Source organism: Panthera tigris, chromosome D4, assembly GCF_018350195.1.
Source record: "Panthera tigris isolate Pti1 chromosome D4, P.tigris_Pti1_mat1.1, whole genome shotgun sequence".
In the NCBI taxonomy this organism is placed as follows: Eukaryota; Metazoa; Chordata; class Mammalia; order Carnivora; family Felidae; genus Panthera; species Panthera tigris.
The window spans coordinates 25,511,676-25,536,080 of record NC_056672.1 but is presented as its reverse complement, the minus strand read 5'-3'; the positions used below and the strand labels follow the sequence as shown (position 1 = coordinate 25,536,080).

The 24,405-nt window shown below is 41.7% G+C and overlaps 1 long non-coding RNA gene across 13 annotated transcripts in view; it reads right to left on the bottom strand.

The window, feature by feature from the left end:
* The window catches only part of LOC122233012, a 134,795-nt gene that overhangs the window by 18,717 nt on the left and 91,673 nt on the right, over positions 1-24,405 (bottom strand). For 6 of the 13 annotated variants that reach the window (XR_006210413.1, XR_006210418.1, XR_006210416.1 and 3 more), the window contains 3 exons: positions 11,675-11,762; positions 11,351-11,550; positions 9,698-10,159 (listed from right to left, as the gene is read on the bottom strand). This is a non-coding gene — a long non-coding RNA (uncharacterized LOC122233012). Of the gene's footprint in view, positions 1-8,270; positions 8,691-9,331; positions 9,469-9,697; positions 10,160-11,350; positions 11,551-11,674; positions 11,763-24,405 lie in introns of those variants that run through there. The other 7 variants (XR_006210415.1, XR_006210414.1, XR_006210419.1 and 4 more) reach the window with 4 other exon arrangements.

The following is a 24,405-nucleotide window of genomic DNA, read 5'->3' as shown; positions in this document are numbered from 1 at the left end:
TCTTATGATTATTGCTGCTTTGGTGGTGGCCATTGTTTTTAACCACACTGATGATTCTCTAGTATTCTGTTCCTAGGGATACTGAAGTTCATACACTAAGCAGTCCTGAGGTGTGTGTGTGTGTGTGTGTGTGTGTGTTACCTTCCTCCAATTCCCCCAAGAACTCTGTGAGTCAGTCTTAGCATTGGCCATCTGTCTAGACCACCCATATGGGAATCTAAATCACCATGAGGCCTCTCACTTGCCAACTTGCAGGGGAGCTATTGTCCCAAACAAGGATCCATTGGATTCTGTGGAAACAGCTTTGAAGCTCTTGGGTGAGGAGGACAGCAGCAGCTGTCTTTAGCTCAAAGGCAATAGCCCGAGCTTGAGGTCAAATGGGTTGACCATGGAGCCTTTTCCTCCATTACAGCTTCTTCCTTCCCCTGGGTTCTCAGTTCTCCTGGTGGGTCTCCCCACTGAAAGTTATTCAGCCATCTCCCACCCACAAACTCTAATCTACACTCCACAGCAGGGAAAGGGCAGACTGAGTAGTCAGTTTGTGATCAGGGACGTGGGATTCAGAAGCCATGCCCTCACCACCATCCCGGAATCTGAGCTACAGGTTGATGTGAGTGACATGGCTTATCAGGTAGGCAGGATAGGATATCAGGATGGCCAAAGAAGAACGGCAAGGGTCCAGAGCATAGGGGACAGTGGGCCAGATCCATGCCAGAGACGTAAGTGTCACTTCCAGGGATAGATTCTTATATTGTAGTCTAAGCTTGAAGAGCAAGAGGGTTTATTCTCACAGTTACTGCACTGGTCCCCAGAGTCACCTCAGATACTCCTAACTTACCTCAGATCCCTCCCCTTGCTTTGGGCATGATTTCCTGACTTGATTTAGCATCTTTCTCAAGCATGACTCTTACATACCACAACCACGGCAGGAGGCTCTATTAGCATCCCGTGGCTGCTGTAACAAATACCACAAACATGGCAGCTTAAAACAGCACACATTTTTTGTCTTATAGTTCTGTCTTATAGTTTTGTCTTATAGTTCTGGAGGCCAGAACTATAAGTCCAAAATCAGTTTCACTGGGCTGAAGAGAATGGTATCAGCAGGGCTATGCTCCTTCTGGAGGCTCTAGGAGAAAATCAGCTTCTCTGTCTTCTCTAACTTCTAGAGGCTGCCGAGACTCCTTGCCGTCCTTGGCTTGTGGTCCCTTCCTCTGTCTCCACAGCCAGTAGTGTAGCATCTTCAAATCTCCCTCGGCTTCCATCCTTGTGACACTGCCTTCTTCCTCTTGTGCATCAGAAATCCCTCTGCCTGCTTCTTATAAGGACACTTGTGATGGCATTTAGGGCCCACCCAGATAATCCAGGATAATCTCCCCATCTCTAGATCCTTAACTTCATCATATCTACATAGATCCTCTTTCCATATAAGAGGATTCCAAGGATTAGGACCTGGGTATCTTTGGGGACCGCTATACAGCCTACCACAGAGACATCCTCAGCTGCCTCTCAGGCTTAGAGAGAGGATCAGATTCATGAGAGGATGAGCTAATAAATAGAGGATTTAAATCTGGGTGTTTTCACCTCTGGAGCCCCAGCTTTCCTCACACAATCATATTGCCTCCCATTAAATGGTAGTGAACTTCTGGATCCAAGGGGTTACAAATTTACCCAGGATCCCCAAGATGGAAATAGATTCTTGAGCCCCAGAGCCATTCAGAAGCAAGTGCCTGCTGCTTGCTGCCTGCTGCCTGCTGCCTGCACCAGGGATGATGGAGACAGCTCAATGCCTCCTCTGGCCGCAGCCCTGCGCCAGCTCGAGGAAACAGGCTAAGTCATTCCAAACGTCTGATAGAGGAGAGAGTGAAGGGTTCAGGTGGTCACCTGAGCTTCGTCATGGCTTTAAAAGCACAACTGGTGTCAGTGGCCATATGAGGAGTGGTCAGGAGTATCATTTTCATGGAGGCAGGAAAGCGTGCTTAATACATTATAAAAATATCCGTGTTGGCTAAATGCTAAGCCAAATAATGCCACAGCCACAGCTCTGCCCTTTTTGTGTGTCATCACATGCAAATCTTGATTACTTTATTCTCACATGCATTCAGTTCGCCCCTTTAAGTTCTTCCCGGAGATGCAGTTTCTCATCATCTGTGCAAGCAAAGCAAATGCAAGCAGCGGCTACCTCACAATCACTTGGAATCCTCCACAAACAAAAATTGTCCTGTGTTTCGGGAGATTTCGTCCTGCTGTTGTCATGTGCACCAAGGCCACCCAGCTGGACTCATAAATGCTATTACTTAAGAGGAATCCCCAAGCGATGTGGAGAAAGTTGGCAATCATATTTTGTTTTGAGATTTTTGTTTTTTCATCAGGCAGGTGTACTTAGCTTCACAGGAGAAGCATTCCTAAAAGGAGTTGGCTATATTGTACATTTTATAAAGCAAATCTCATTTTAACATTGATTTCCTTTATGTCAGAGATGTTCTCCCAAATCTTTTGGTCTTCTTGCTTAGTTGTGATGACTGTGCAGACTATGAGGCAGGGGGAAGAGCTTCTTAAGGGCCAGCTGCCTCCCTGGAAAGGACAATCAGACAAACAGAGAGCTTCAAGCCCCAGACATTTGAATTCTCTCCTGTGAAGTCCTGGTCCATTCCAGCTCAGACAACCCCTGACCCCTCAGCTACCATGAACTTGTTGGTGAGGCAACAACAGGCAGAGACGTGCCATGGAGAGATACCAACCCAAGGTGCCATTTTGTTTCAGCAGAAGACCAGGCGCTGAGGTGGCCCAGTGGGGCCTGAGGGACCTGGGGGTGCAGTGAAGGTACTTGGAATTTGGTAACAACTAGATGGAGGTCAAATGCAAGTTTCATTCAGGCCTGGTGCACTCAGCCTCAGGCAAGTCAGGTCTGTTTCACAAGCCTGTTTCTCCATTTGCAAAAGAAGGGTAGAAATACTTACCAGGCCAGTGGTTGTATGGGTTAGACACAGTCTAGCACCAGGATAAGCAACTTTTTGTAAAAGGTCATATGGTCTTTTTCACAAGGACTCACCTCTGCAGACTTAGCATCAAAACAGCCATAGGCAATGTGTAAATGAGTGGGTGTGGCTTTGTTCCAATAAAACTTTATTTACAAAACCGGGCAGCTGGTAGATTTGACCTGAGGGCCAGCCTGGCCACAGTCTGGTTAGGGTGCTGGACCTGGCCTGCTTCCCCTCGCATCCGTTCACAGGCCTCACGAGCACCTCTACAAAATTCAGTTCCCATCTTTCTCTGCCAGCTGGCTTCTGGATGGATCCAGCCAATGGGAGGCATTGAGAATGGGGAATTCTCCATTCAACCTGAACAAGCATTGGCTTGTTCCACTAGACAACCTGTTCCTCCACAACCCCAGCTCTCAGCTCCTGCTTGGTGGCTGCCTCAGCATCAAGCTCCAGTAGCATCATCTCCTCCTCCTGGCCACTCTCCAAGCTGCCTCACTATCCCGATGGCTTTCCAGTTCTGTTCACGCCTTTGTTCTTTGTGTTCAGTGGCCTCTATTGAACTACCATGTGAGCTCATTCGTTTCCCTGATTGGACTCTGACTGCAAGAGTTAGTTCTCCATAAATCGTTCATGTTCTTAATTTATTCATCTTAACACTCTGGAGATTTTTAATTTCATGAGGTAACATGTCTGCATGATAGATGTCCCAAAACAGGTTCTCATAAAATTCCCATCCGGTGAAATGCAAAACCTCAGCCATTCAGTCAACAAGCATATGGCACACAACAAGCTGTTGTGTGCCAGGCACTGTCGCAGGCCCCAAGGTGTACAGTGTAACAAATTAGTTGATGATTTAACCATCATCCAATCCAACCCCTTCATAGTCACAAGGGAATACAAGAAAAAAAGAAAAGATAATCACAGCTAATGTTTACTGGGAATGTAATTTGTCCCGGGCTCTGGTTTAAACACTTTGTATGAATGAACTTATTTCATAACACACTTATGAGTGTTATGAACACTCATAACACCTCAGTGAGGTAGGTAGTATTATTATCCCCATTTTAGAGATGACAAAACTAAAACACAGAGACATAAGACAACTTACCCAAAAACATTTAGCTCATAAGTTGTGGAGTTAGGATTTGATCCCAGGCAGTCTGACTCCACATCTCAAGCTCCTAATCACAAAATATGGTACCTCCCTCCCAAGAGAGTGAAGAGCGTGCTCAAAGCCATGGTAATTGGCATAGTCATGACTAGAGTTAAGTTCTCAAGTTCTAATTACATGTTCTGACCATTAGTGAATTGGCAGCCACTGCTGTAATCATTAAGGCAACAATCATCCCTCTAGAAGAAAGAACAAAAAGCCATTATATGTCTCTTTATAGTTTTTAATATACTGCATAGAAGGATACAAAAGTCGATAAGGAATCTGCTGTATCAGCCATCAACAAACACTTTCAAAATGTTCAATCTAAAGAACACTGGAAAAATCACAAAATCAAAATTTTACAGGTGAGAGATTATCTAGTTAAGTGGTTTTGAAATATTTTAAGTTTTGTAACTCTTTCTTTAAGTTTCTAGGGGACCCCAGTATGTAAAACAGTCAACAGATAAAAGTGGACCTGCCTCGGCTGGGGTAAATAGAAGATACTAGAAGGCTCCTCTCTCAGTTCTCACCTCCACTTTCCACAACACTTGAGTAGACTCCCCAGAGCCCAGTTTGAAAGCCATCAGTGCTAGCTCACCCGGTCTCTCTGAACCCCTAAGAAGTGGCTGGGGGCGCCTGGGTGGCTCAGTCGGTTAATCGTCCAACTTCGGCTCAGGTCATAATCTCATGGTTTGTGAGTTCGAGCCCCATATCGGACTCTGTGCTCACAGCTCAGAGCCTGGAGCCTGCTTCAGATTCTGTGTCTCCCTCTCTCTCTCTGCCCCTTGCCCACTCACACTCTGTCTCTGTCTCTCTCTCTCAAAAATAAATAAACGTTAAAAAATTTTTAAAAAAAAGTGATGGAACTTCCCCAAGGTCATAGAACAGTCAAGATCAGAGCCCTGTCTCGGAGCCCCTCACCAATCCTGTTTTCAACATCACCACTGTATGCTCTTCTAACTTGGTTTTCTGGGAGCTGTGAATACCTTTGCAGCAGACAAGTGTCTGTGTCTTTTGAGCCCCTCCACATGGGCAGCAATAAAAGAAGCTGGAATGGCCAGCAGGGGGAGGATACATGGAGCAGAGCCTCAGCAAACTTGATGGAGCCCACCTAATTTCTGAGGATCTAACAATCCCCAGCTACATGGTCAAGGCTGCATTGAAATAAATGGAGAAGAAAACAGCTCTCTGATCTACTTGGGGTAACACTCCAAACTGCTCAGCAAGACCCATTTCCCAAGACATCAAAAGCCCACGTTCCTAGGACCGCTGTGAGCTGCCGATGCACATCCGCATCCCCAGGCTTGCTGTTTGCAGTCATTTTTATGGCATAACAGAGGGGCTCCCACAGAGCTGGAGCCGGGAATCAGAGGGTGTCCGCGGGCTTCCATGGTGCAGTGGCTTTTACACAATATGTGTTTTTCTGAGGCTTTCCCCTGATGTAACCAACAACCTCCAGCTGCCATTTAGACTTCATGGGGGTTCCCAGATCTCAGCAGGGAGAAAGGAAAGCCCTGGAAACCCCAGCTTTGAAACCACTCTCTTAGCCTAGGAGACCAATCACGCAGAGACAAACCCGTGATGACTGAGCAGCAGAGCAGGCTGAATAGAGGAAGCAGGGTGGTAACCAGCCTCCCCCTCAGCCTTGTTATCTGCCATAGGCATTCCAGTACAGTGGCCAGAGCAAGGTCATTGAAGGTCATGGTCGTAAACCAAGAGAGGTTTCACCTCCAAAATCACCAGCCAGGTTTCACATCTGCGGCTTCACATCTTCTCTCTGTTCAGATTTCCTCTCTTCCTAAATAAATTATATTACCCAAATTTCCTCTCCACACTCTACTGAGGTACGCCGTTCCTCTTATGACTCCTTTTCTCTGGATGGTTTATTTTCTTTGCCATTAAGGGCTGGTTGAAAACCCAGAAGTTTTGCTTGAATTACCATCAAACCCAGTCGTATAAAGACATAAGGGACTGACAGTTTTCCATTTATGGATTAGGCACTCGTTACTTTTCTGGCTTTTAACAGCTTTTCAATCTAACTTGTCATTCCAATGTTCTTCCCATTCCAAGATGACAGCAAAATTGGACATAGACTATGCACTTACAGCTGCCCTTCCAGAAACACCGAGTACCTAATGGTTTATGAGGTTATTGGCTTGTGTTTTTTCTAGTAAATTCTTTTAAAAATTCCAGTAAATTGGTTAAGTTCGTGCCTTAGAGAGGAAAAAAAATAGTCAATGTCCTTAATTGCTCTCTCATCTTTTAGGGTGTCCTCTCGTGGGAATGGGCATCATCAGACTTGGCCAAGAGTCCAACATTGTCTGCCTTTCTTTAATGTTGCAAATGTTCCCTCTTCCTATTGTTAGAAGACTCTGTAGTCGTGTGCCTGACTTAGAAAACTTCATTTGGCAGGCAATGCCTGAGGCCCATGATGCAGCAGGCTCTACCCTGCCCCACCCCGGATGCATCCACAGTCATCATTCAGTTGCAGGTTGTTGCTCTCTTTAAAAGGTGGGGGGAAAAGTAGCACCCATCTCTAACTGGTGGAATAATTTGTGGAGATTTTGTTTTCTTCTCTTTCATGTTTTTTTCTAATTCTATCATGCATTTCTCTTGGAATAAAAAAAAATTATTATCGGCACTTTTGTGATAATCATCCCCCTGTGCTTTATTCTATCACCTGCTTACCCATTTCTAAGCAATACACTTTTACTTTTGCTTATTTTGAATTTTCACACAGAAATAATCATACTTTTAAAAAGTTTATTAAATAAAGGACAAAAAGGTGACAATGCAGAAAGAAGCTATCTAAAACTACACTGTCCAGAGGCACCTGGGTGGCTCAGTCAGTTGAGTGTTTGACTTTGGCTCAGGTCATGATCTCACAGTTCGTGAGTTCAAGTCCCACATTGGGCTTGGTGCTGACAGCTCGGAGCCTGGAGCCTGCTTCGGATTCTGTGTCTCCCTCTCTCTCTGCCCCTCCCCCACTCATACTCTGTCTCTCTGTCTCTGTCTCTGTCTCTCTCTCTCTCTCAAAAATAAATAAATGTTAAAAAAAATTTTTTTAAGCCACACTGTCCAATATAGTAGCCACCAACCGTATGTGGCTATTAGTACTTGAAGTGTGACCAGTCCAAATTGGGATGCGCTGGGAGAGTAAAACATACATGAGTTTTTGAAGACATACTTTAGTATGAGAGAAGGAATGTGAACTATCTCATTAATCCTTTTATATTGAAGACTTGTTGAAATGGTAATATTTTAGATATACTGCTTTAAATAAAATAAATCATCAAAATCAATTTCACCTGTTTCTTTTTACTTTTTTAAATGCAGCTACTAGAAAATTTTTAATTGCACATGTGGCTTGCATTATATTTCTGCTGAATGACACTGGTCCACAAACTCTCTGAATTCCTTGCATTCAAAACCACAGTTCTAAATAACATTTGATGATTATCAGACATCCATTTCAAACCACTAATTTTGCTGTTGTTTCTTTTTTTTTTTTTTTCCTTTTTGATTTCCCCTGAGTCTAACTCTTTATATTACCAAGGACTCCCTCGGCACCCCCTACATTTCTCTCCTAACAACTCTCCTGCCAGCCAACCAAAATGAACACTGTACCAATTTCTCAGCGCCCTCCACAAATGGCCAGTGTTCTCATCCTCCAGTTCCTCTGACCTTCCCTTCTTTTCTTCCCACCTCCACTTCTCCTGCCCTCACTGCTAAGACCCTGCTCCTCCACACTCACCCCGTTCTTCCATCGAAGACATCCTGAGGCTTACACGGGACAGATCCTCATGACATCACTCACAGCCAACTCACCACTGCAAGAAGGCCTTTCACTCTCCATACAGTTAAAGGCTTGACATCTCATAAAACAAATAAACAAAACACAAAACACAAAACCTCATCATTATTTCTGCTCTGCAGCAGATTCTTTGGAGAGACAGGGGATCCATCCTGGGGCTCCTGCAATCACAGGCTGATATCCCGGCAGATGTGCGGACCTAGACCGGAGGACCTCTCCCTGGTTACCCATGCACCTCTAAGCAACTTGACCCCCACTGCCCCCAGTAGATTTCCTCTCCCTGAAGGCAGACTTCTATACCCAGTGGTTTCCAGGGTTCCCTCGGCGATAATTTTCTACAGCAAGAAGTTGATTGTTTTGTTCCTTTTATTGAAGTCTCACTCCCCTCATCAGCAAAACCAGAACAACGGCAATGCTTACCCTGCCTGTGATGATAAGCACCCTGCCTGATACATATTATTTCAGACAAGCACGCTGGTTTGTGCAACAACCGGTAACAGCCCCTATGGGGGCACGTTGAGCTCATTTTAATGAATACTTAAATTCCATAGTTATTACTTCAGAAAAGTGATGCTGAATTTATTTTGACTTCCCTTGGTTCAGACATTCTCTCAGTTTCCTCTCTTCCCGGCTGATTTCGATCAGTTTCCAATGGCAACGTGATGGCAGAGTCACAGCCCATGCAGGTCTCATTTTCAGCTCTCCATCTCCCATTACCGCTCTGCCCAGTCTCCTTCCCATCCTTTCTCATCAGACCCAACACAAGTGCAGACAGAATTTTGAATGATCCTCTTGCCCACTTGGGAGACCCTGCCTCAACCTCTTCATCACCAGAGCACGGAGTCTTCTCACCCACTGTCTGAGATCATTCTCCGCCCCATCAGACATCCCACAACTGCACATGGAATTTGGCAAACACTAGCCACACGCAGCTATGGAGCTCTTGACCTGTAGCGAGCCCCAACTAAGATATGCCGAAAGTGTAGGATATACCCAGATTTCAAAGAGTAAGTGCAAAAATTAAAAAGGAATGTATGGGGCACCTGGGTGGCTCAGTCGGTTGAGCATCCGACTTCGGCTCAGGTCATGATCTCGAACTCCATGAGTTCGAGCCCCACATCAGGCTCTGTGCTGACAGCTCAGAGCCTGGATCCTGCTTCCGATTCTGTGTCTCCCTCTCTCTCTGTCCCTCCCCTGCTCACGGTCTGTCTCCCTGTCTCTCAAAAACAAATAAACATTTTAAAATATCATCCTTAAAAAGGAATGCAAACTATCTTATTTAAAAATTGTTCTATTGATTACACATTGAACTGATAATACTTTAGAAACATTGGGTTAAGTAAAAATGTGTTATTAATATCAATATCACCTGTCTGTTTCACTATTTTAATGTGACTACCAGAAATTTTTAAACCACGTCTATGGTTTGCATGATAGATCTGTTGTATAGCACCGCATCTCCAATGGTTGGCTTTTGTTAGTTACTGCTTCGGAGCAATATCAGTCTTCCTTTCACACTACTGCAACCAGTAAATTGAACAAATGGATATCTTGTATGTAAGAATAAAACAGCCTTATTTTCTTCTCCCACTGTTCCTTTAACTTGCTCAGCAGTGCTAGTTTTCCCCTGCCCCTGGATGAAACTTGCCTTTCTGGCCACTCTTACAGAATAGGACATCTTAGAGTCAACTGATTCCCAACACACAACTTGGAATGTCTACTTCGAATTTCTAACACGCATACTAAGAAAAGCTTCCAGGTTCATTCCAAGTTTCAAGGACTCACCCTTCTCTAGACAGAATGTGTTGTTAAAAGAAGAGGGAAAAAAAATGCTGCAGTCAGTGAAGGGGGCAGGGTCGTTGCATTCTTCTGTCCTCCCCTGTCACTCTTCCCCAACTTGCCAATCAGGTTTCTGATTCCTCCAGTATGGGAGAGCAGACTTGGAGGGAGGTGTGGTGCCCTTGAGAACAGGCTGTGGGTTCCCTGGGCCCTGGCAGTGCGTAGAGTTGCCTCTTCCTCTCACACAGATTCTGGGAGGTCTTTCAAAGCCTCCCTCTTTCCTAAGGGCCACTCACCGGAAACTTCTTTGGTGTGGTTGATACGTTCTCCTCCAACTTTCTGTTGACTCTTTCTTCAGCCAAGAGGAATCCAGCAATACTTTCACTTCTCTCTGATGAGGCTTCTTTATTCTTTTCTTAAAAGGTGTTTTGACTGAAGTATAACATATACATAAGTGCACCACTTGAAAAGTCTCTAAGTGAGTGAACATGTGTGCCCCCCACCTGAGGCAATAAATAGTCTGCTCCCTTTTATAATGGCCCGTCTTGGACAAGGTCTAAAACGCCAGCCCTTCCTCTGGTGTGGCTGCATCTGGTCCTGGAGATGCTCACGCACTCTTTGCCCCCACAAATTCTGGGAGGAAGTACCCAGGGCAGGAGCAGCCCTCCTTCATATCCACCATCAGAGCAGGAAGCAAGCTTTCTGCTTCTTCAGCTCTGAATCAGACACTTGTCTATTCAGTGGCTGAGACTGACATCAAGTTCACTGAGTGGACTCAATGTCCCTCCACTTGTTTGAGGGGGAGGGAGAGGCATCTCTCCTCAACCTTTCCTCTTAGGGTGTGGCAGGGGGGGACTCATAGCAAAGCAATGATTTTCACCGAAGACACTTCCTTCCAAATCCCTTTCTGCATCCTCACTCCCTGTGGGGGAAGGGGAACCCCACCCAGGTCTCAGCCACCTGTTTTGAACATGTTCATCTCGGTCTGATGCCTCACTTCGTGTCTTCTATCTTAGGATGTCAGCGGAAGCATGAGTTCTCATGTCCTATTTTAGCACCAAAAGCACCTAGTCACCTTCTCTTCTCTATTCTCCCCTTCCATCAGTAAAGAAAAAAGTAGGGGAGACATAATTCCTGCTTAAGTACTATATTTAATTCAAGGTCATGGAAATTTAGCTTCTGCCTTCTTATGAAGTTCTGCTTGCTATGGGAGATTCAAACGCCTCATCCAGACGGTCAAGGCTCCCATGTGCAGCCACTTACAGTGTGGGACCAGAGCAAGGCTGACGGAGGGTGGCACTTTGATTCAAATCCAAGCCTGCCATTTACTAGCCTCTCGGAACCCTGGTTCCTCAACTTGAATGATATGCCTCACTTTGCAGGGTGGGGAAGAGTGAGGTTAAATCACGGTAGTTGCTTAATGATAACTTTCCATGATTTTCCTGGCTCACAAGATAGTGTCAGTTTTCTCGACTCTTCTTCCAAATCCCTTCTTAGGTTACTCACTGGTCACATAACTTTCCACACCCATCTCCTACTGGAAACCTTTACCTGGGTCTAAAGAAAAGGGAAAGGGAATCTAAACCCAGAAATAAGAGAAAGTATTCTAAAAATTATACTCACTTCTGCATGGATCAGAGAGCTGGAGAGACCCGGGGATACCATCTCTCTGGTCCCGACCATGGTCATGATCCATGTCAGGTTCGATCTTCTTCACTACGCATGTTTTATGTGACAGACTATCACTGCTCCTAAAAGTCAGATACCTTTTCTTCACGAGATATGCAATCTTCCAAGCAGATTCACTTGAAATTATACGGCCCCTAAAAGGATTGATACACAGGTATCATTTATACAGCCTCTTGAACTTGCAAGAAGTCCTTTCTAATATTGAACCCTCATCATTATTTGTTTCTTTGTTTTTTTGAGAAAAACGAAAGCTCTCACCTCCTCTGCCTCTACCACTGATGTACTTGTTTCTCTAAGGATTTCCACCATGCTCAACTCCTTGGGGCTGCTTCTCAGCCATGGCAATCTGCAGAGGCAGCAGAACAGTGGAGCAAACAGTGAGGAGCTGTTACAGGAGCAGACAGGATGCAGTTCCTGGTGTCCAGTACAGGACAGGGAATGTGTTCGGAGGCCGCCCGGCCTACTCTGGAATCCCACATGTGTTCCCTGAAGTATATGCCCAGATAATCCCATTGCAATGGGGAAAAAATGGTGGCTGTGACTCTTCTATTCCGACAGCTCCGTGCAAAGGTCTACTGTGGAAAAATCTACGCAGGGAAATGCTGCCCTCGGTCATGCACCCCGGCCTGAGATCATGCAGTGTGTGTGGTTAGTTAAAAAGGGAGTAGGACCAAAAGTACTAAGGGGTCATATGACCCATCTTCTCTGTTGGGAAAACAACTCAGTACCAGTCTTGCTGACTGTGGGACATCTCGGGAGGGGAGCATCCCACGCTGTGGGGAGACGTCGCTGGTCCCGTATGGGTCTTTTCAACCACGTTCACACACCTGGCCACTGAGTTTCATCAGATGTATCATCAGGGATATGAAAGGGCAGAAATATAATAGAAACCAAAGAGTTCCTGCGGTTGAGAGGGAGAATGATATTTGAAAAGCAGTGCAGATTTGCCTCTGGTCTAGGCCAGTGGCTCACCACGTTGTACAGCAAAGGAAAATGTCTGTTACTATTTGTAGGACATAACACAGATGTAATAAAACCCGGAATCAGCACCAAAGGACCCTTTATTATAAAACACTACAAAATACCCCTGTTCATTCTCCAAGTTTATAAAAGCTCCGAAATGGAGGCTGCCGTCTTGCCCTTTGATATTTGTCATTCAGATGAAGCTACTAGACTCTTGTATGCTGGTCAGAGGGGCAAAGGGAGGTCACTCTGATGCACCCTTGGCCTTTGTGCCCAGAGGGATAGCCTGTGCTTACTTTTGCATGCAGGAAACACCTTTGGAAATTTCTTCTTCCCGCTTTGACTCCACCTGCCTAAACCAATTTGTCACATGAAGAAAAAGAGGCAATGGGTTCTCTCACAAAATAGGAAATCCTCAAAAAGCAAAAAGATACACACACACATTCCACTGGGGCTTTCGCAGGGCAACCGAGAACATTTCCAAGCCCAGCCACCATCTGAGTAAAAGTAATTTTTTAATTAAAACAAACCCCAGCTCATACTTCACACAATGATGTAACAGCAGATCTTCATAGAGACTTTGTGACATACAGCAACACATGTGAGATGGAGGTAAAAGGAAAGATTAAATGAAAATACATATTTGAGCTGGTTATTAGGCACAATAACATTTCTAGGAATGGGCCACTTGGGAAAACAGTTGATTTGGCTGGGGATAAACAGCGCCTCTTAGGTGTGCCCTGAGAAGACGTGATCAGAACTTAATTTTAAATCTGAGGATTGTAATAAGAATTTGCTTGTTTCAAGTCACTGCCAAAAAAACGGGAGCAGGCATAAGCCAGCCCCCAGAGGACGAACTGTAAGATGTTCGTGTTACCCTTGGTGTCAGAAGGAGGGGCCGAGACGAGTTAAATATGCTAAAGCTAATTTCTACTTGTCTTTTCAAGCTCTAGCAATGGGAACCCTCTGATTTTACAGACCTCTGCACAAAGGGAGCAGCAATGAATTTCTGAGATCAGCGTGAATGTAGGGGCAGAAAGAAGAGAAAAGATTCATATTCCACCTCCATAAACAGCTGTCTACAGGCTGAGGGGTTTTGGTGAGATGTTTGTAATCTGATGTTTTTGGTGTCAATCTTCCCATTTATAGACTGATGTTACATCGCTGGACACTCACTGTTCCTCCCCTACGGATGTTATTTCTGCAGAAAAGGACTACACAATAGACGATGTGACAATTCTCTTTTTGCCTAAGTTGGAGTCTAAAATTTGAAACAGCTGATGTTCTCTTCCTTTTTTAAATAACTAAAACACAGCTTTGGTACTTAAATTTGATGTTCCACTAAGAGTGTGCTCAGATGGGAGTATTGGAACTGTGTGAAGGGAAAGAATTGGATGGTCGGGCAGGGATTGGGTGCGTGGTGGGTCACTTCCTGACACTGTGCTCGGCGGGAACACCTCAGGGCAGTGTTGCATCCACTAGATAGTGGTTGGAAATGAAGAATTTGGAGCTGCCTGCCCGTTATGTATGTACTTAAGAGCAAGAGGAGGTTAATGAAAGAATGATTTTACCTTTTATATCAGATTCACCTGAAATTAACCAGGTCTTCATTTTCCATATTATCATAAAGTCAACAAATAAATCATACCCGGTGTAAGCTTCCCAGAGAGTAAAACTGGCTATACTAATTTCCCTTTAAAGCATCATCGCATTTTTCTGGAATATAAAAGCAAATGCTATGAGTCACAAAAGTATGAAATTTCAAGGTCAGCTCGTACTGTGTCACTCAAGGCTTCCCAGATACCAAATAAAAATTCCATTACTTTGTGTGTGTGTCTTACTCTCTTGCTCCCCTTGCCTCGCTACAACTCAATGACCTTCAAACACAGTATCTATTGTTGCAGCTACTTTCATCTTTACCTGAGTGAAGCAGAATCAATGTGCTTGACCAGCAATTCCAATTAAGCCACTAGACACCATCCTGCTGAATCTGCAAACTGTGGATTTATATTGAATTAATGAAAGCTGAAAGGGGTTCCCATATCACGGCCACACTTAATGCATCCTTGTCAAAAAGAAATGTAATTACAATATTGCACATACATAATAAGTTGATCAACCTATGCAAGGTGACAACCATGAACTGATCATATGGAAGTGTCAATGAAAATCCCAGTAGCTATTATAAAATGTGCTACTTTATATCATTGGATCCCCTAGAGCCTGGGTGGTTCAGATGCTTGGCAAAGAAATACACCCTAAGTGTCACTTATTTTCAGGTTAATAGTTTAAACAGACCAATAGGTAGTATCAAAGTAACTGCTCCATATCAATTAGTTTTTATCATTTTTTAAAGCTTGCTTGTTTATTTTGAGAGAGAGAGAGAGAGCAGGGAAGGGACAGAGAGGGAGGGAGACAGAGAATCCCAAGAGAATCAGCACAACCTGATCTCAAGAGAATCATCTCAACCTGAGCCAAAATCAACACGGATACTTAACCTACTGAGCCACCCAGGCACCCTCAATTAGTTTTTATTATTTAGACACAATTATCTTCATCTAACAATTGATTTCCATGAGGGTAAATCCAAGAAAAAAAATGTATTCTAAATGTTTACAGTTAATCTTTGAAGTAAAAAACAAATCATTCGTGAAAAAAAAAGTAAAGGAATTGATAAGGTGGAGTAGGCAAAGCAACACTGACATTTACTGGCTGGTGACTTTTCTGATTTAGACACTGGACACACCTCAAAGAATTAGCTTTGCTTGTCAACCTTATTATTAGCTTTTGGGTTGTTAGATTTAATTAGAAAAAAAATCTAAGCTCCAAAGTAGTAAACAAACAAACAAAAAGGAGAAATGTATCTGATCACTTAAGTACTGTGATCAGTTAACCTACCTCATAACGTTGACATGATGGTTGTCAAACTTGACTATTTTTTTCTCTAGTATTATGCTAATTTCTTATTTGAGATAGTACAGAAAAGAAGTCTCTATTCACTCCTCTCCCCTAAAGTAACTAAAACTAACAAGTGTAACCAGGAAACACCTCAACCTTGAACCACAAGTTATGAAGTAGGGCTACCAAGTGCACTGGAAACTGTGTCCAGGGAAAGAGAGATTCAGAAAGAGAAGTCTGAGCTCTGCAGACCCTGAGATAACATGTTGTCTAGACTAGATGATTCACCAGAGGGGTAACAAAGGTGCCCTGATTGGAGCAGGAAAGTCAGGGTGTGTGAACAAGCCAGGTGAACTTTCCATAGAGAGGCAGAGGACTTATTTTTGCAAGAAATAGGCTATCGGTGAGTCTGGATTTAGAATAAACCCAGGTGGCTCACTGAGCTGCAGCTTTGATGACCTGAAGATGAGTAATGTTTAAATTGCCAAATAAGAACATGTGACCAAGAAGTGAGAATGATGTCCTCCAGCCAGAGGCAGAATCACACCAACCAGGTAGAGTACTACAAGTATTCAAAGCAACTTACAAACGTTCCTCTTCTCCCAGTTTATCCCAGCTTATCCCTGTACTTTTGTTCTGCAAACAGCTGCTCTAAGAAAACTTCCACCATTCAATGGTGGACACCAGCATGGAACTAATATAAAGAGGAAAGAAACATCACAAAACACGTTAAATAAAGAATAGACACCATATATAGTAATAGCTATATTGATTTCAGATAAAACAGACTTCAGAAAGAAAGAAAATTATATGGATAAAGAGGAGCATTGCATAATGAAAAAGCGATCAATTTTTTAAGAAGATTCAATAATGCTTAATGTGTATGTATCTAACAACAAAGCATCATAATACATAAGGCAAAAGGTGACAGAACTGCAAGAAGAAATAGACAAATCCACTTTGAACTTTAACATCCCTCTTTCATAATTGATAGGTCAAACAGGCAGAAAATCACTAAGGGTGTAGTTGACCTGAAAAGTACCATCAATCAACTGGTTCTAGTTGTATTATAAAATATTTCGTCCAGGGGCACCTGGGTGGCTCAGTTGGTTAAGTGTCTGAATCTTGATTTCGGCTCAGGTCATGATTTCATGGTGGTGAGGTTGAGCACTCTGTCGGGATCTGCACTGAGCTTGGAGTCTGAAAAAGATTCTCTCCCTCTGCCCTTCCTCCCTGTTCTCTCTCTTTCTCTACCTCTCTCTTTCAAAATAAATAAATAAACATAAAAAATATTTCATCTAACAATAGCAGAATATGCATTTTCAAGCTTACATTATATATTCGCTATGATAGAGCACATTCCAGGCCACAAACGGCACTTGGGCAAATTTGAAAGAATAGAAATCATGCAAAGTATATTCTCAGATCACAATGGAATTAAACTAAAAAGCAATAATGAAAAGATAGCTGAAAATCATCTTTGGAGATTAAATATTTGTAGATTAAACAAAACACTATTAAATAATACATGAGTCATAGAATAAATCTCGAGAAATTTTAAAATATTTTGAACTAAATGAAAATGAAAATAAAACTTACAAAGCTTGAAAAATGTAGCAAACAGTGCATAAAGGGCAATTGATAGCATTAAGTACACATATAAAAAAGAAGATAAATCTAAAATCAATAATCTAATGTTCCACCTTAATAAACTACAAAAATAAGAGCAATTTAAACCAAAAGCAAACAGAAGAAAAGAAATAATATAAATTAAAGTAGAAATGAATGAAATTTAAAAGAAATTGAGAAAATCAATGAAATAAAAAGCTGCTTTATTGTGGTTCCATACAAATTTTAGGATTGTTTGTTTTAGCTTCGAGAAGAATGCTGGTGCAACTTTGATTGGGATTGCATTGAATGTGTAGATTTCTTTGGGTAGTATTGACATTTTAATAATATTTATTCTTCCAATCCATGAGCATGGAATGTTTTTCCATTTTTTTGTATCTTCTCTAATTTCCTTCATAAGCTTTCTATAGTTTTCAGCATATAGATCTTTTACATCTTTGGTTAGGTTTATTCCTAGGTACTTTATGATTCTTGGTGCAATTGTGAATGGGATCAGTTTCTTTATTTGTCTCTCTGTTGCTTCATTATTAGTGTATAAGAATGAAACTGATTTCTGTACATTAATTTTGTATGCTGCAACTTTGCTGAATTCATGTATCAGTTCTAGCAGACTTTTGGTGGAGTCTATCAGGTTTTCCATGTATAATACCATGTCATCTGCAAATAGCGCCCCGAATAGCCAAAGTAATATTGAAGAAGAAGACCAAAGCAGGAGGCATCACAATCCCAGACTTTAGCCTCTACTACAAAGCTATAATCATCAAGACAGCATGGTATTGGCACAAAAACAGACACATAGGCCAACGGAATAGAATAGAGACTCCAGAATTGGACCCACAAAAGTATGGCCAACCAATCTTTGACACAGCAGGAAAGAATATCCAATGGAAAAATGACAGTCTCTTTATCAAATGGTGCTAGGAGAACTGGACAGCAACATGCAGAAGAATGAACCTAGACCACTTTCTTACACCATTCACAAAAATAAACTCAAAATGGATGAAGGACCTGAATGGTTTTGAGACAGGAAACCATCAAAACCCTAGAGGAGAAAGCAGGAAAAAAAACCTCTCTTACCTCAGCCACAGCAATTTCTTACTTGACACATCTCCAAAGGCAAGGTAATTAAAAGCAAAAGTGAACTATTGGGACCTCATGAAGATAAAAAGCTTCTGCACTGCAAAGGAAACCATCAACAAAACTAAAAGGCAACCGATGGAATGGGAAAAGATATTTGCAAATGACATATCAGACAAAGGACTAGTATCCAAAATCTATAAAGAACTCACCAAACTCCACACCTGAGAAACAAATAATCCAGTGAAGAAATGGGCAGAAGACATGAATAGACACTTCTATAAAGAAGACATCCAGATGGCCAACAGGCACATGAAAAGATGCTCAACGTCACTCCTCATCAGGGAAATACAGATCAAAACCACACTGAGATACCACCTCATGCCAGTCAGAGTGGCTAAAATGAACATATCAGGAGACTATAGATGCTGGAGAGGATGTGGAGAAATGGGAACCCTCTTTCACTGTTGGTGGGAATGCAAACTGGTGCAGCCGCTCTGGAAAACAGTGTGGAGGTTCCTCAAAAAATTAAAAATAGACCTACCCTATGACCCAGCAATAGCACTGCTAGGAATTGACCCAAGGGATACAGGAGTACTGATGCATAAGGGCACTTGTACCCCAATGTTTATAGCAGCACTCTCAACAATAGCCAAATTATGGAAAGAGCCTAAATGTCCATCAACTGATGAATGGATAAAGAAATTGTGGTTTATATACACAATGGAAAACTACTTGGCAATGAGAAAGAATGAAATATGGCCTTTCGTGACAACATGGATGGAACCGGAGAGTGTTATGCTAAGTGAAATAAGTCATACAGAGAAAGACAGACACCATATGTTTTCACTCTTATGTGGATCCTGAGAAACTTAACAGAAGACCATGGGGGAGGGGAAGGGAAAAAAAAGTTAGAGAGGGAAGGAGGCAAACCATAAGAGACTCTTAAAAACTGAGAATAAACTGAGAGTTTATGGGGGGTAGGAGGGAGGGGAAAGTGGGGGATGGGCATTGAGGAGGGCACCTTTTGGGATGAGCACTGGGTGTTGTATGGAAACCAATTTGACAATAAATTTCATATTGAAAGAAAAGCTGCTTGATTGAAATGATCACGAAAATTGATAAATCTCTAGCCACATGAACCAAGGGATAAAAAAGGGGGAACACAAATTACTAATATCAGAAATGAAAGAGGTCATCACCACTATTTCTATGGAAATTAAAAGAATGATAAAAGAATATTATGAAATATTATTGTTGCATATAAAAGAAATAAGAGCCATTTAAACCAAAAGCAAAGAGAATAAAGAAATTTAAGAAAGTAATTATAGCAATTCTCTACAATCTCTGTCAGAGAATAGAAGCCTCACTCAATGAAGCCAACAGTATCCTAATACCAAAACCAGGTAAAGATATTACAAAAAAAGGAAGCTACATGAGCATACATGCAAAAATCCTCAACAAAACATTAGTAAATTAAATCCAACAACGTATACAAAGAATTATACACAATGACCAAGTAGGATTTATTCTAGGTATGCAAGGTTGACTCAACATAAAAACCAATTAATGTAACCTACTACATGAGCATATTAAAGGAAAAAATCATATTATAATGTCAATTGGCATTGAAAAAATATTTGACAACATCCAACAACTATTCGTGATTTAAAAAAAAAAAGGGGGCGCCTGAATGGCTCAGTCAATTAAGCATCCGACTCCAGCTCAGGTCACGATCTCGCGGTCCGTGAGTTCGAGCCCCGCGTCGGGCTCTAGGCTAATGGCTCAGAGCCTGGAGCCTGCTTCCGATTCTGTGTCTCGCTCTCTCTCTGCCCCTCCCCCATTCATGCTCTGTCTCTCTCTGTCTCAAGAAAATAAATAAACTTAAAAAAAAAAATTCTCAGCCAACTCGTAATAAAACTTGACAAAGAACATTTACAAAAACCTCCAGCTGATACCATACTTAATGGCGTGAAACTGATACTTTCTCCCTAAGACTGGAAACAAGGCAAGAATGCACCTTCTCATCACTCTTCAATAAAACACAATACCATCTACAATAGCACCAAAAGAAAGAAAGAAAGAGTTTGATATAAATCTAACAAAATATGCACAGGATCTACAAGCAAAAAACCAAAACACCTTGATCACGGAAGTTAAAGAAGATTTAAATAAAGGGGAAATATTCTGTGCCATGGATTGAACGACAATATTATTATGTGAATTCTTTCTAACTTGATCTATAAATTCAGTATGACTTCAATCAAAATCTCAGCAAGCTATTTTGTGAACATCAACCAACTGATTCTGAAAGTTTATAAGGAAAAGCAAAAGACCCAGAGTAGACAACACAACACTGATTAAGAACAAAGTCAGACGACTGACACTACCCAACTTCAAGATGTACTACATGACTATAGTAATTAAGACAGTGTTGTTACCGGTGAAAGAATAGACACATAAATCAACAGATCAAAATAGAGAGCCTAGAAGTACACCCACACAAATATTGTCGAGTGCTTTTACCAAAGATGCAAAAGCAACTCAATAGAGAAGGATAGTCTTTTTTTTTTTTAAGAGAGAGAGAGAGAGAGAGAGAGAGAGAGAGAGCGCAAACGAGGGAAGAGGTGCAGAAGCAGAAAGGGAGTCTTCAGCAGGTCCCACAGTCAGCGTGGAGCCCAGCGTGGGATTCGATCCCACAATCCTGGGATCATGACCTTAGCCAAAATCAAGAGTCCGACGCTCAACCGACTGAGCCCCTCAGGGCCCCTGAGAAAGGATAGTCTTTCAACAAATGTTGCTAGAATGATTGGATTTCCATATGTAATAACAGCAACAAAAAACAATTCAAACACAGAACTTACACTTTTCATAAGAATCGACTCAAAACGGATCATAGACCTAACTATAAAATGTAATTCTACAAAACTTCTAAAAGAAAACATAAAGGAAAATCTAGGTAACTTTGGGTTTGGGGATGATTTTTTTCATACAACTTTAAAAAACACAGTACCTGAAAGAAAAAACTGATAAATTTGAACTCCATAAAATTAAAAACGTCCCGTATTCAAAAGACACTGGTAAGAGAGTCAAAAGATGAGATACAGCCAGGAAGACAGTATTTTTCAGAACACATGTCTGATAAGGGACTTGAGTTCAAAATATTCAAGGACCTCTTACAATTCAACAATAAGAAAATCAGGAACACAATTTTAAAATGGGCAAAAACGTCTGAACAGACATCTCACAGAAGAATACATACACATGGCAAATAAGCATTTGAAATGTGCTCATTATTTGTCAACAAGGGATTGCAAACTGGAACAATGAGGTAGGACTACATACCTGTCGGTGTGGCTAAAATCCCAAACCTAATAACACCAAATGTGGGTGTGGATATGGAGTAACAGGAACTGTCATTCACTGCTGCTGGAAATGCAGGATGGTGAACTTCAGAAGACAGTTTAGTAGTTTCCTACAGAGCTAAAATCTTGCCATACAATCCAGCAACTGTACTCCTTTTTTTTTTTTTTTCTTCCCAGCAACTACACTCCTGGGCATTTACCCAAATTAGCTGAAAACTTACGTCCACAAAAAAAATCTGTACATAGATGTTTATAGCAGCTTTATTCACAACTGCCAAAACTTGGAAGCAACCGAGATGTCCTTCAGTAGGTGAATGGATAAACAAACTGGGGTCCATCCAGACAATGGAATGGTACTTGCTTCTAAAAAGAAATGAGCCACGAAACACACAGAGGAAACTTAAACGCATATTGCTAAGGGAAAATAAAAAAGCATGACATTCTGGAAAAGGCAAAACTAAGGACAGTACAAGGTCAGCAGTTACCAGGGGTCTGGGGCGGGGAGGAGGGATGAATAGGTGGAGCACAGAGGATTTTTAGGGCAATGAAACTATTCTGTATGATATTGTAATGGAGGCTCTTGGCATTTTATGTTTATCAAAAGTCATAAAACTGTACAACACAAAAAGTGAATCCTAATGTAAACCATGGACTTTAATAATAATTTATCAATATTGGTTCATCAATTATAAATACTAACATAAGATATTAATTAATAATAGGGGAACCTATGAGGGGAGGGAGAGAGAGTAAGTATGGGGGAACTCTGTACTATATGCTCAGTTGTTTTGTAAACGTCAGACTTCTCTAAAGTCTATTAAATTAAAAATGAAATAAAAAAAATTTACTGCACAAATCCACGTATGAACACATCATAGTACAATCACAGAACGGAAACATTTGTTTTACATTTTAGAAACTTCCAAAAAGAAAATATAACCTAAAAAAAAAAATCAGACTGTCTTTGGGCTTCGCATCAGCAACCATAAACAGCAGACAACAATTGAGTAATCTCTTAAAAAAGCTGAAGGAAAATAACGTGTCCAAGTATGAGTCCCTCAATCCAGAGAGAAGGGAAAATAAAAACATATTCGGGGGCACCTGGGTGGTTTAGTCGGTTAAGTGTCTGACTCTTGATTTCGGTGCAGGTCATGATCCCAGGGTCGTGGGATCAAACCCCACATCGGGCTCCAAGCTAAGTGTAGAGGCTGCTGAAGATTCTCTTTCTTTCTCTGTGCCTGTCTCTATTTCTCTCTTTCTCTCTCTATCTCTCTCTCTCTCTCTCCCTCTGCTCCTCCCCTGCTTGGTTTCTCTCTTTCTCTCTCAAAAAAATAAAAAATTAAATAAAATAATAAAACTAAAAACATATTCAGAAACATAAAGATCAAGATAATTCACTACTTCTGCACCAAGAATGGAAGATGATTAAAAGATATCTCAGCAGGGGCGCCTGGGTGGCACAGTCGGTTAAGCTTCCGACTTCAGCCAGGTCACGATCTCGCGGTCCGAGTTCGAGCCCCGCGTCAGGCTCTAGGCTGATGGCTCGGAGCCTGGAGCCTGTTTCCGATTCTGTGTCTCCCTCTCTCTCTGCCCCTCCCCCGTTCATGCTCTGTCTCTCTCTGTCCCAAAAATAAAAAAAAAAACGTTGAAAAAAAAAAGATATCTCAGCAAAAAGAAAGTTGAACTGAGAAATAAATGCGGATACAAGAAGCATTCTTAGGAAAAAAAAATTGGTAAGATATCTTTGTAATTCCAATGATGATGATAATTGCAGATGGCAGATGGCAGTTTTACAAACAATTTGAAATTAAAACAGACATGGAACAAAGACATGGAATAAACTGGAACAACCACCACCACAACAACAAAAACCATGGAAGATGGGAGAGCAAGATTTAGATTAATGGGTCATGGGCTTTTTATTTTTGAAAATCGGTATTTTGATGACTCTTAGGCTTCTGAAGTGAAGGATACAGGTTATATCTTTTTACGATAATCACTAAAGAATAAAATTAAAATATATAACTCCCAAAACTGTACCATGTAAGTGCATGTGCTGTATTACTGAGTATATCTCTGAAAAGAGAGAACTTCCTTTAGATTAGGCATCAAAATTTAATCGTGTTCATGTCTGCCGATTGAAGACTCTCCCATACACTAACTTTTGGCTCCAAAAATAGGAAATTTTGTTTCTCCTCCATTACTCGCACCCTTCCTGTGCTGGGCACCATAGGAAACATCTGATATAACTTCTGGCCCTGAAATATCAAGTCAAAATATTAGAAAGGACAACAGAGAAGGATATTTCTGGATATCACTTCTACAAAAGTCACTGTGAACCATTTGAACCTGCCCCAACTAACCCCGAGTAAATGCATCCACAATTCAACTTCCCTTAGCCAAGTCCCCCAAATCCCCGCTGCCCCTTCATCACCACCTGATGTGAGAAGTGTGATGGATGGAAATCTGAGTGGAAATAAAGCAGCAAACTTATGAATTTCACTTCATTCATCTCACTTTTGCCAAATTTACCAAAATGTGTGCCCACTTCAGCACATTGCGGTGGCTCCCCCGGCCTCAAAGGATATTTTGGCAGCTGAGTGACTCGGAAGTTAAAGCTTTATTACTTTCACAGTAAACACGGTTCTGCACTCTGTCTGAACACAAAACAAAATGAACAAAAACTAATGCATGGAAAAAGACTGAAAGGAAATAACCCCCAAAATATTGATGCTATTTGTATTTAGGTGTTGTAACTCTAGGTAGATTTTATTGTTTTCTGGATACTTTTCTATATCATCAAAACTTTCACTGACAAACCATTAAACAAACATTAAATTAGTTGAAGTGATATTTCTTCTGGCTTTAGCTGTTCTAAGGGCTATAATCTTTTCATTTGTTTTTTTTATCCAGATGAAGATCATGAAGAGTGCTTTAATTCCCAAGGAATTTCAGCCCTCTGATTAGATGTTTCTAGCCTTGTGCAGTGTGTATTCACAAGTTATAAGTCCTCAGCTAAGTCTCTTCTGAAAGACTATATAGATGCATATATAAAGT